This window comes from Leptopilina boulardi, unplaced genomic scaffold (assembly GCF_019393585.1).
Source record: "Leptopilina boulardi isolate dan_hultmark-lab unplaced genomic scaffold, ZJU_Lbou_2.1 LbouV2_389, whole genome shotgun sequence".
In the NCBI taxonomy this organism is placed as follows: Eukaryota; Metazoa; Arthropoda; class Insecta; order Hymenoptera; family Figitidae; genus Leptopilina; species Leptopilina boulardi.
The window spans coordinates 349830-364592 of NW_026137961.1; positions in this window are offsets into that span (position 1 = coordinate 349830).

Here is a 14763-nt window from a genome sequence, read left to right on the forward strand (position 1 = left end):
AAATTGCAGGTAATATTGAATTTAAAAAAATTTTTAACAATATATTCTTTATATTATTCATTTGAATGCAAAATTTGTTAATATATGTATTATTTATTTTATCAAATGCAGGACTCGACGACGAGTACACTTTTCTGCTGGACAACGAATTTGAAGGTAATAACGTAATATTGTACTTAATTATTATATTACATTGTTTACTTACTTCAGTATCAATAACACCGTCCGACAAAATTCAACTTTTTTTTTCACACACGAAATATCAATGATTTTCAGAAACTAGGACCAAAAAAAAGATACCCGTGTCTGGCCGTTTTGCTAGATCAGGTCATTTTTTGCTTTTAGCGGTAAAAACAACCCTTAAATGAAAAGGTGATAGGAAATCTTGTACAAAAAAATAATTTTTTATGAAACCTGGTATCTCGAGGTTTTCCGGGTCGCTGATTACGAATCTGATGTCAGATTTTCAAAATTCAAAATGGCGGATCCAAAATGGCGGTCGAAATTTATAAAAATTTACCAATTCATTTGAAAGTTGTTACTTAGGGCTATTACGAATAATAACATAATAACATTTATAACTTTCGACCACCATATTGGATCCGACATTTTGAATTTTGAAAAGCCGACATCAAATTTGTAATCAGCAACCCCAAAAACCTTCAAGTAACAAGTTTCAAGTGAATTCGACGAACTTTTATAAATTTCAAACGCAATATTGAATCTGCCATTTTGAATTTCAAAAATCTGACTTCAGATTCGTACTCAGCAACCCCAAAAACCCATAGACACCAAGTGTTATAAAAAATAATTAATATTTATAAATTTCGACCGCCATATTGGATCCGCCATTTTGAATTATCAAAATCTGACATCATATTCGTTATCACGACCCCAAAAACCTTCAAGTAACAAGTTTGAAGTGAATTCGATGAACTTTTATAAATTTCGACCGTTATATTGAATCTGCCATTTTGAATTTTGAAAATCTCACATCATATTCGTAATCAGCGACCCCAAAAACCCCTAAGTAACAACTTTCAAATGAATTGGTGAATTTTTATAAATTTCGACCGCCATTTTGGATCCGCCATTTTGAATTTTGAAAATCTGACATCAGATTCGTAATCAGCGACCCGGAAAACCCCGAGATACCAGGTTTCATAAAAAATTATTTTTTTGTACAAGATTTCCTATCACCTTTTCATTTAAGGGTTGTTTTTACCGCTAAAAGCAAAAAATGACCTGATCTAGCAAAACGGCCTGACACGGGTATCTTTTTTTTGGTCTTAGTTTCTGAAAATCATGGATTTTTTCGTGTGTGAAAAATCGTGTCGGACGGTGTAATACATACCCGGTATGAAGCGAATAAGTGAAAAGAATTCAGTTTCAATTCGTTTGAATAGGTGAATTCAATAAATTCGTTTCTATTCAATTCCTCGATGAAGCAAAAAAAGTAGAAAAATCTATTCTTTTTTATTGACTTGGAAAACATTTATACTCTAAATTATACATATTCCTCTTAACAACCTGACGCAGTCAATTATTCCTCTAAATGCGCTCCAAATGGCCTAGCATATATGTATTTCATTTATAGAAATAACCACATCTACATCACTTTTCAAATTTATTATCCCTTACAATACACTTTGGAAATTTTTAAACTGGCGATTGAAAGGAATAGACATTTAAAATTTACTCTCCAAACATTTAATTTTTTTTCTATTCGCTCACAGTTTTTCTGTGGATATCAAATTGAGACCATAAAGTATATCAAATTGTTGATAATATAACGTTTTGATGCTGTTTATGGTCTCAACATGAGAGCCTTAGAAAACTGTGCTTCAAAAAGTTTAAAAATAAAAAACTTTGCGCATTAAGAAAAATAAGAAGTTTGAATTCTTTTCTCCATTAAATTATCTTTACTGGGAATTGAAAAGAATTCAATTTTTATATTTAGATGTTTACTAAATGTAAATTCGCCTATTCGGAATACTTAAAAATGACCAACTAATGTTTAATATATGCAAAATTTCAACCTTTCTCTATTGCTCGCTTCTTACTGGGTAAATACATTTTTTTACTTATATACTCTTTAAAGGATAGAAGTCTTTTTAAGATTTATCGTAAATGTAATGTGTGCAAGAATTTGTAATTTGCTTTACGTGTTAAAATGCAATTTTGATTATTCATATCTATGTAAAGTATTAATAATATATTAAAACTTATTAACTTCTTATTGCAGAATATTTTAATCTTGTGGAAAAGGAGAATCAAATAGATAAGGAAAGAGGTAATAAAATATGAAATATCATGTATTAAAAGTAAAACCCCAATAATATTAATATTTTAGTAAAATTCTGAGGTGGAAATAACTTGTGAATTAAGGTGTACACTTTTGAATTATCATGAATTACCTAGAATTACTTTGAAATATCTCGAATTATAATGAATTAACTTAAAGCATATAAATTAACCTTCATCTGAAGTATCGTGAATTATAATGAATCATCGTAAATTAACTTGAAGTATATAAATTATCATGAATTATCTGAAGTATCGAGAATTAACATGAAGAACTTTGAACTCTATGAAATTATTATAAATTATCTTGAAGTATATGAATTATTCTTTATCTGAACTATTGTGAATTATCATTAATTACCTCGAATTACTTTGAATGATATGGAATCACTAAAAATTATCTTGAATTAACTTGAAGTATATGAATTATCCTGAATTATTTGAAATATCGTATGTTACGAACCGAAAAATATCAATTATAAAAATTATTATCTTTTATGTCCTGGAGGCACCAAGCTACCGAAATTAAAAAAAATTCCGTTTATTTTATGGGATCGTGTATGCTATTTTAAAAGAAACTGCCAAGTTACCTTATTCAAGAATAAATTTAAGGGATAAAACACAATAAAACAATTAAGACCCTTTAATACATATTTGTTTTATCAAAATAAATCTCAACTTTAAAATATAAAAATAATACAGTAAGATAAGAAGGAACGATACATATTTAAAAACTTACTCTACTGCTTATGATACCGTCACAAGTTAACGCGGGCGAGGCTTCGAGCTGCTATCTGACGGGCGGAAAAATGTACACACTTATCAAAGCGCGAAAATGTCAAGTGGTAGCGCACAAGAATGAAAATTTTCATATTTAATGGAAATTTCAATAATTAAATTTTTATTTGAAATTTTGAGAAAATGTACATATTTAATGGAAATTTCAATAATTAAATTTTTTATTTAAATTTTAAGAAAATTTTCATTTTTGAGACAATTTCAATAATTAAATTTTTTATTTAAATTTTGAGAAAATTTTCATTTTTGATAGAAATTTCAATAATTCATTTTTTTATTGAAATTTTGAGAGAATGCATCGTTTTAATAAAAATTTCAAAATAATTCTTTTATTTAAATTTTGAGAAAATTTCCAATTTTGATAGAAATTTCAATAATTAATTTCTGTATTTAAGTTTTAAGAAAATGTACAGTTTTGATGAAAATTTTAAAATTATTTCTTTTTTTGAAATTTTGAGAAAATGTACATTTTTGATGGAAATTTTAATAATTAATTTCTGTATTGAAGTTTTGTAAAAATGCATATTTTTGAAGAAAACTTCAAAATAATTCTATTATTGAAATTTTGAGAAAATGCATTGTTTTAATGAAAATTTCAAAATAATTCTGTTATTTAAATTTTGAGAAAATTTCCATTTTTGATAGAAATTTCAATAATTAATTTCTGTATTTAAGTTTTAAGAAAATGTACAGTTTTGATGAAAATTTTAAAATTATTTCTTTTTTTGAATTTTTGAGAAAATGTACATTTTTGATGGAAATTTCAAAAATTAATTTCTGTATTGAAGTTTTGTGAAAATGTATATTTTTGAAAAAAAGTTCAAAGTAATTCTTTTATTGAAATTTTGAGAACATGCATCATTTTAATGAAAATTTCAAAATAATTTTTTTATTTAAATTTTGAGAAAATTTCCATTTTTGATAGAAATTTCAATAATTAATTTTTTTATTGAAATTTTGAGAGAATGCATCGTTTTAATAAAAATTTCAAAATAATTCTTTTATTTAAATTTTGAGAAAATTTTCAATTTTGATAGAAATTTCAATAATTAATTTTTTTATTGAAATTTTGAGAGAATGCATCGTTTTAATAAAAATTTTAAAATAATTCTTTTATTTAAATTTTGAGAAAATTTTCATTTTTGATAGAAATTTCAATAACTAATTTTTTTATTAAAATTTTGAGAGAATGCATCCTTTTAATAAAAATTTCAAAACAATTGGGTCAGAACTCAATTAGGGAAAAAGTTATTAATTAAAAACGATGGGGGTGCGAAGCGATAAAATTTCATTCGTTTGAATTTACAGACGCGGGTACAGTTTTATGTCGACTATTTTCTGCAGCAGAAACATATATTGAATGTAAAATATAACTGCATAATTATGCAGTTATGTAACTTCATTACGAACCGTTAATGTTTAAAAAATTAATTAACATTATATTTCAGCTAAGTTATTGGCATATTTTATTCTTTAAATGTTGAATAAATAAATGAACATATATAAAAAATTTATATAAATATGTAAATTTATTATAATTGTTATATATATATATATAATATAAAATATAATATAACAAAAGTATTATGTGAATATAATAACAATTGAAACTGTATATAGTTTCCGGGTAGTGCCAACAGTGCTGTGCGCTTGCGCGACCAGAGTAACGTCACGTATCGCTTCGCACCCCCATCGTTTTTAATTAATAACTTTTTCCCTAATTGAGTCTCATTTTTTTTCTAAACGGTTTTAGGCTCGGAGATGTTTGAGGAATGCAACACAATTTTTCTTTTTTTGTTAGGACATGGAGAACACTATTTGTTATTAACATTTTATAAACAAATAATATAAAAAACTATTAAAAATGAAAAATTTTTTAAACAAAAATTATTTTTGAATACTACATTTCATGACGAAAAAAACCAATTTTTTAATTTTAGGGTTCCGTACCTGAAGGGGGAACCCTATTAATGAGACTAGTGAAGCAAGGCATGTACCCCCCCCCTAGCGGCCACACGAATTTATCTAGAGGGCTGAAATTTGGTATACATATGTACTTTGGCGTGTAGATTACAGGAAAAATATAGCGAATCTCATAGGAATTAATTATCATAGCGTTGTCAAGGAAAAACCATGAATTTTTACGAAAAATCCCTAAAAATGACTATGTACCCCCCCCCTGGTTGCCACATCTTTTTACATAGAGAGCTCAAATTTGGTACACTAATGTATTTTTACGTGAAAATTACAGGAAAAATATAGCGAACATGATTCGGATTAATTTACATAGCGTTGTCAAAGAAAAATCAAAAATTTTGAAAAAAAGCGATTAATCCTCCTAGCGCACACAATATTTAACGAAGGCAGTTCATATTTAGTATACGTGCGTATTTTTGCGTGTAGATTACAGGAAAAATATAGCGAGCACAATTGGAGTTAATGTTCATATTGTTTTTAAGAAAAACTCATATTTTTAGAAAAAATCATGGATTTTTCGAATAAAAAAAGAAGAAAATTTTATCCTAAGGGATCCAAATTTATACTTTTTTACGTATTTTTACGTGTAGATTACAAAAAAAATATAGCGAGAACGATTGGAGTTAATTATCATAGTGTTTTCAAGGAAAAACTGATAATTTTCGATAAAAATCATGATTTCTCCCCAAAGACGAAGAATATTTTATCTAAAGAGTTTCAAATTCATACACTTTTACGTATTTTTGCGTATAGATTACAAAAAAAATATAGCGAGAACTCCCATTGTGCTTGCTATATTTTTTGTAGTGTTTTCCCATTCTTTATAATTTGCCATTTTCTTTTTTTTACCATTTGCTATTTTTTTTATCTTTTGACATTTTTTATTTGTTGATACTTTTATTATTTGGTGAAATCTAAAAAAAATCATAAAATTGAAAATGTTAAATGATAAAAAAATTAAAAAATTTTTAAAAACTTATGATATTGAAAATAAATAAATGATAGAAGAAAGACCTCCACTCCACAACAAATTTTAGGATTAGGGGTACGGAACCCTCGGTTTTAATGCGAGTGTAACTCGCACTTGTCCGATTTTTTAAATTGGTCAATTAGAACTCGAGGAAAAAATTATTTAATTTAACACTACCAAAAACTTTAATTGTTAATAACTTTTACAAAAAATTTTTTTTTGGCCTGAAAATTTATGACATTGTTTTTTACCTTATGAAGAGTCAAAAAAACATCATTTCAGGTTTAAATAAAATTTTTCAATTTTAGGTGATCCGTTTGGGAAATTCTGACCCAATTCTTTTATTTAAATTTTGAGAAAATTTCCATTTTTGATAGAAATTTCAATAATTAATTTTTTTATTGAATTTTTGAGAGAATGCATCGTTTAAATAAAAATTTCAAAATAATTCTTTTATTTAAATTTTGAGAAAATTTTCATTTTTCATAGAAATTTCAATTATTAATTTCTGTATTGAAGTTTTGAGAAAATGTACGTTTTTGATAAAAATTTTAAAATTATTTCCTTTATTGAAATTTTGAGAAAATGCACATTTTTGATGGAAATTTCAAAAATTAATTTCTGTATTGAAGTTTTAAGAAAATGTATATTTTTCATGAAAATTTCAAAATTATTTCTTTTATTGAAATTTTGAGAAAATGCACATTTTTGATGGAAATTTCAAAAATTAATTTCTGTATTGAAGTTTTGAGAAAATGTACATTTTTGATAAAAACTAGCGATGTATCCTCGCTCGCTGACGCTCGCTCGAGAGAATTTTTATTATCAATAATTAACCTAATGTTTTGTACTTATATTAAATATATCTTTTAATATAATATATGATAGTGTAAATGTGTGTGTATGTTATACATAACATTATTATGTTTTTTTTATTTATGTTTATTATTATTATTTATAGTGTTATGTCTATGTGTGTGTGTATGTGAATGTATGCGTATAATTTTATAATATTATTTATTGTTATATGTTATATTATATATATATATATATATATATATTATATATAATAATATTATAATTCATAATCTAAAAAAATATATATAGGCGATAAATATTTAAAAAATATAATAATAATCCGTCAAAGAAAATGAAGAATTATTTAAATAAATAATAAAAAATTATCAATGGATAATAAGATAATAATAATTACTGTATAATATATTATATAATATTATTATTATATAATTATTATACTAATAATACTGAAATCATAATTCAATTAAATTGGTATAAATAAATATATAAACAAATAAAGACAAATAAGTTTTAATAATTATTATATAATATATAATTAAATAATTAATAATAAGGAATACGATTCAAACATAAATATAACATAAATCTATTATAATATAAATTTCAGGAATAAATTTCATATATATAAATTTATTGAATACCTATACATTATTTTCAAACAATAATAATAATAATTGTCTTTTTCGAATATTTGAAAATATTTATGTGTATATGTGTGAGTATACATGTGTATATACTTTGTGCATATGTGTGATCATATATGTGTATGTGTATCGTGTATATGTGTGAGTGTACATGCGTATGTACTTTGTGTATGTGTATGAGTATACATGTACATGTGTTTTGTGTGTATATGAGTGTATATAGGTGTATGTGGTTTGTATACATGTGTATTTACTTTGTGTATATGTGTATGTACTGTATGTTGTGTATATGTGTAAGTATACATGTGAATCAACTATGTGTATATGTACGAGTATACATGTGTATCTACTTTGTGTATATGTGTGAGTATACATGTGTATGTACTTTGTGTATATGTATGAGTATACATGTGTATCTACTTTGTGTATATGTGAAAGTCTACATGTGTATGTACTTTGTATGTATGTTTAAGTATATAAGTGTATGTACTTTGTGTATGTGTGTGAGTATACATGTGTATGTATGTTGTGTATATTTTGTGTATATGTATGAGTGTATGTGTATGTGTCTTGTGTATGTGTGAGTATATATGTGTAAGTGTCTTGTGTATATGTGTGAGCATACATGTGTATGTACTTTGTGTATATGTGTGAGTATACATGTGTATGTACTTTGTGTATATGTGTGAGTATACATGTGTATCTACTTTGTGTATATGTGCGAGTATACATGTGTATCTACTTTGTGTATATGTGCGAGTATACATGTGTATGTATCTTGTGTATATGTGTGAGTATACATGTGTATGTACTTTGTGTATATGTGTGAGTATACATGTGTATCTACTTTGTGTTTATGTGAAAGTATACATTATAACGTGATTTTTGCTTGATTGATTATTTTTATATTATTTTTACTCTAATTTTACCAAAACTATTAATTTTAAATTATATTTTCTCACGTTACTTTATTTTTAATTTATTATTATTTTTAAAGACGCCAAGTTATTTTTATGGAAAATAACTAAACCATTCTATATTTATTTGAATATAATATAATATCCGCCTGCTGGCTCAGCACGTCATTGTTTTGTACCAATGACCCGCGGAGAGTGGGGGGAAAGGATAAAGACACAAGTAAAACACTTCACTTAATTTGTTTCATAATTATTTCTTTAATTCATTATTTTAATTAAATCAAGTATTCGGCAGAAGGCCGAATAATTTTCACAATTATAATGTTAGTACGCGAAAACTTTTGTGTACAACGGAAGGTTATATTATAATTTTAATTAATGATTTAATAATATGCCGATCTGGCTGACAAACGTATTATACTCGGGACTCACCGTCTATACGACGTCGACCCCTCAAAGAACCTCGTCCTGACATGATTAATAATTATTTATTTTTTTCACAAATTTATTTTTATGACAAAATTAGGCTTGTCGCCTGTTACACTTCCAGAATGAGAATGTCTAAAAATGGCTGACCTGTCACGCTAGTCGGCGTCTCTTTGTGCGCTTTCTTTTTAGAGGTGAGTCGCGGTGAAAGTAATTAATAAAACTTTCTCTTTATCGATAATCAATTTATCACGAGTCGATATTTTTCATGAATCCGGAGGGTAAAGTAGAACGCTACCGTGCCACAGCGCATCGTAGCGCTCTCTATCCAAAATGGCCGCTCCCAATGTTGTGACAGCTGAGTATACAAATGAATATTCGTCTTCCTGGTGCTCTTGAATATTCGGGAATCTCTTCCAAATATATACACCAGGAAGCACTTCCCTTGTGGTACGTCAAACATTATTAATGATATGGAAAAACTGACTCATTTTGTTGAATCGGAGAATTACTCCGATTAATGTCCATTTTTCATGAAATAGAAAAATAATAAAATGATAATGTGGACAACAATTTACTGTTTCCGTTAAATCGATCTGGCGAGTCAGCAGGTATATTTAATTTTATTCAACTATTGCTTAATTTAATATTTATAATTTTTACAATTCTCTTGTTATTTTATTACTTTTGACAACATACTGATTTTTATTTGTTTTTTTAGAAATGATGGTGATTCCCACCCTGGAATATTTTTTTACTATTTATCTATAAAAAAATTAAGGAATATTGTGACGAGCATAAAATGCCGCGTCACAACATGTATATCTACTTTGTGTATATGTGTGAGTATACATGTGTATCTACTTTGTGTATATGTGCGAGTATACGTGTATGTGTCTTGTGTATATGTGCGAGTATAAATGTGCATCTACTTTGTGTATATGTGTGAGTATACATGTGTATGTACTTTGTATGTATGTATGAGTATATACATATGTGTATCTACTTTGTGTATATGTGTGAGTATACATGTGTATGTACTCTGTGTATATGTGTGAGTATACATGTGTATGTATGTTGTGTATATGTGTCAGTATACATGTGTATTTACTTTGTGTATATGCGTGAGTATACATGTGTTTGTGCTTTGTGCATGTGTGATTATACACGTGTATGTGCTTTACTTATATATATTTATATATATATATATATGCTTACGAAGACATGCACATATATTTCTGTGCTCTTTTACAAGCAAACTTGACAGTTTATTCTTTTTTTTAAAGAGGAAACAACCTATCGATCCTATTTTCTTTTTTCTTACGCCACCGCGGAATATCCCTGCAAACTTGCTTCAATGAAATTGAGCATGCGGAAAATTATAATCTAGCGCGTTGGCTGATTTCGTTTGCGTCGCAAATCATGGTACTTGATTTGAAATGTTTGTTTAGTTGAGCATAGTCGATGCAAAATCGGTTATTCGCTTTCTTAGAAACCAGCACTAAGGGTGTCTTGCAAGGCGACATCGACGTAGGTGTTAAATCTTTGCGTATTTTATGTCAGAATAGGTGGAACCATTTTAGAAAAATTATTAATTATTTTTAATCCAAAATCATTACGTCACTGTCATATGCCGTAGTCTCGTCAGAGTTGTTTGAACTATCGTCTAAGTGTTGTTGTAAGAGTTCTATTCTGCGACGAGCCAATTCCTCCTCTCTTTCAAGGTCAATTACTCGAGCTTGTGGGGGGGGAACCTGTAAAAACTTGTGACTTTTGACAATCTTGGTCCATTATTTTTACCAATATTGGTCCAAGGCTGGGAGTGTAGAGACCAATGCCAAGGCTCGAATTTCAATATTGGCCCAATATTCAAAAATACAAAAAATCAGACTTCAGCCAAGATTAGAAAAATTAATTGTTAAAACTGAAATATAATAAAAATTTTTGTTATATTTATATATTATATTTTATTATATATAATAACATTATTATTTCCCTTCGGATCAAGTGTTATATATAAAATCATCCGCAATAAACGGAGAAAAAGAAAAAAAAATTCTAACGTCATGCTAGACATTAACAATTATCAGCTAAATAAAAGAGATATTGTAAAGATTCTGTATATATCGCGGATACTTATTCCCTAACCGATTGATGTTGTTTATGAGAGAGAAAAACACTGCCATCTGGCGGATAGTTGGAAAGTTAACGTAGCGCGAAATTTTGGTGAGAATTTACAGCTTCCCAAGCTTCCAGTTTCTGACTAATTCTACAAACGACAAATCTGGTTAAACGTTTTTAATGTTCACGTTCATGGCAATCACAAAAGAAGTTATATGTACTTCTTTTTAGAAGGAAAATACAAAAAAGGCGGTAACACGGTTTGCAATTTCATTTTAGACGCAATTTTGAGAGAATTAAAGTTTGATCATTACAATAAAAATTACGTATTTTCAGACAGCTGTCTAGGTCAAAATAAAAATTACTTGATTGTACATTTTATGTCACTGCTCTCTGCAAAACTTCAAACTGAGGTGCAACATATGATGTATTCCACGCCAAATTGTAAGTCTATCTGCAATTGCAACTCCGATTTTTTTCTTTTAGTACTAATTGAGACTAGCTTTCATGAATTTTTTCAAATTTTTTTAACAAGCCGTTTTCGAGTTATGGAATTTTGAAAATTGGAGAATGTTCATGTCTTTTAACTTTTTTACTTTTTTATTTTCATGACACTTTGAATGTACATATTATGTACTCTCATCAATCGGCGTGCTTTCCTCTCCTGTGATTGACATATAAAAATCAACGAAGAACAAATACAAACCATGAAAAGTCTAATCTGAATTTTCAAAATATTTCAAGGATGTTTTTTTCCGAGAATAATGGGATTATGAATGAGGTATTAAACTGTAATTGTAAATTAATAACTCTTTTACCTCATCAGTCCAACGAATCAAATGGTTCTCATGCTTTCCTCTTTTATCTTGCAAATTTTCTCCATTTAAAATTTTTTTTGGATTGTCGCATACTTACATTTTTTAATTTGATATAACACAAAAACTGTTGACAAACAATCACATTTTTTATGGTTGAATGGAAAGTATATTCCCACAGAGTGATTTCTTTTAGACAAGTTTCTGATGTAGTTTTTTTTGTCATTAATCCGCTGATTATTAAATTTTGCATATTGTAGTTTTCGCATTAGTAAAACTTATTGAAAGATTCTACTTGTTCTGATTCTTAAATTCTTAAATAACATTTTTTCAGACAACAGGATTCCACAGCTTTAAATTCTTTCGCTTCAACAGTTTTCCCAGAACGTGAAGCATATTCTTCTCCCTAAATATTAAACGATTTTTTATTACAACAAGCTATAATTTAAATAATAAGTAATTATTATAAAGTATTGAATAGTGAAATAAAAAAAAGTTACAAAACATTAATTATTTTTAGAAAAGATATAGACAATTTTTCTTAATTTAAAATTTTTTTTATGATTAGAAAAAACACTTATATTTTCAAAACTTGTAAATGAATCAATTTGAAAATTTCCAGAAAACTTACGTTACGTCTCAAATAGAGAAATAACTAACGAAATAATATTTTATTTTATTTATGGCCGCTCGGTGATTCAGTGAATTCCTGTTTCATTTACAGAGCAGAAGGCTCTGAACTAAGGGTACAGGAAAGAAAGAGAATAGTAATTAATTTTATAATTAGATTACAATTTATTCTGACAAGTATTTTTAGTTACAACAATTTGTTCTTATGAGAGAGAGGGAATCTCAAACCAACCAATCCAGGAAATGGAAAGTTCAGCATTCAACTGAAATAAGGAATGCAAGGGTTACTACAGATATACGACAAGTTTAGAAAAGTTAGAAGTGAGAATATAAAACACTTACCTTAAAATTCAGTAGTAGATGTGGTGCAAGAAAAGGGACCACTGCTGTGTCCTTTGTTGTCACAGGAAAAGAGCTGGTACCAGCGTGAGTTTATGACGTCAGGTAGGTTGACGGGCCCAGGTATAACCGCAGGTCCGGAGTTCTATTTGCGTGATGAATGTCCCAATAATGAGTCTCTTCCAAATAAAGGAAGAATAGATAATTGCCCAATGCAATAAGAAGTAATGATCCTCGTTTAATGTAGAGGGTTTTGACACTTGATTTTCACTTTCGTATAAGAGAATTATGCACTTGAACTAGAAGACGTCGACTGGTACCAAGAATGAGGTTGATGTTATACGTATGAAGATGATTTGAGAACTGATCTCTCCATGAAAATGTAGTCCTTTTATACTGAGTTTTCGTAAGAGAATAGATAAATTTTATTAGTCGTACTATATATTTTTCACCCTTATTTTGGAAGCCAAGTTGAGTCCTTCTCTCTCAGTTGAACGTAAAAAAGGGGGGTGTGAACCATTCTAATACAAGATAGAAAGAGCACGACTACGGTTATTCGCAGCTGTACAAGAGCGTTTATGGTCTTCTAATGTGGTGATACCACAGGGGTTGTCGCATAGGAAAATTGGAAAGAGAGCATTTATTACATCGTCTGATTTTAGCACATAGGGAAAATTAGAAAGCGATCATTTTGTTTTGTGGGGGTGTGAGCTCTTCTAGTGTCATAAAAGATTTCTCGCTTCTATTTGTATGTTTTAGAAATACAGTATATAGACGTAGAAGGATACAAAACGCAGGGGTCTTTTTATATATAAAAGAAAGATGTTTAGTTGCGCAACAAAAGGGCGGAAATTGAACATTTAAGAGAAAAGTATTTAGATGCGTAACAAAAACACGGGTGTTTGTCGCAGAGACATACAATTCGGTATTGATTAAAAGAATTCTTATAATTATGAATGCAAAAGTTACGGTGACGTGCACTTAATTATATTATGATAAACAAATGTCTCACTGGAAGTTGTTTTAATTTTAAAGTTCCCTACAGACATTTTTTCGTCAAAGGTTAGAAAACGCGATTACCGACGGTTCACTATTTATAATTAATTATTATTAAAAAATAAAAAATTCTTAATTTTTTTATTATGCTGTCGTCTTCTATGTACCCTAATAAGTATGTATACGAAATGACAAGTGATTTTATTAACATTTGTCAAAGATACGACGATTTAAGTTTAAAAATTTAATGAAATTCGTGAAAAATTTTTTTCAGGGTCATTCCATTATATTTCACCTAAAGTCGTTGCGGCCTAATTTTTAAAAAACTTGGTACTTTCAGAAATGATTCTTTATAATATTTAGGAAACGAAATAAAAAGAATTAAGTTAAAATTTTTATTATTTATCTCAAAATATGTATTTAAAGTGGACAAGGTGCGGAAAAATGTCACCTTTTTAGCATTTAGAAACTTTTTTTAAAAACATAGAAAAATTGTTAAAAGTGTAAAAAAAATTATTTTTTCTTGTTTAGAATCGATTAATTATCTATTTTTTAATGATTAAAGTAGTAAATAAATTAAAATAATATATAAAATAAGTTTTCAAAGTTGGTCTGTCAAATAACCTAATTTTGGGATTTTTATTAATTAATTATTAAAAAGTGGAATTATTAAATAAAATAAAAACTCACTGAATGTAAAGTATTTGCGGTGAACTATCAAATTTTCTTAGCACTTTTTACTTTTTCCATTTATAAATGTAAAAAATCTTGAGTCGAAAATTGGCACTTTGTTGATTTTTCCGATTTTTAATCGCTTGTAACTCTTTTGGTGCAAAATAAAAACTTTTGAAACCTGGCGGAATATTTAAGTTATATCTAAATAAAAACTCACTGTAATTTTCGTGATGGATTTTGATCGAGATTAGAAGAAAATTTAATTCCAAAATTGTACGTATATTTCCAGGTTAATGTATGTAATTTTTCGTCTTTGAAGTAGTGGCCCAACT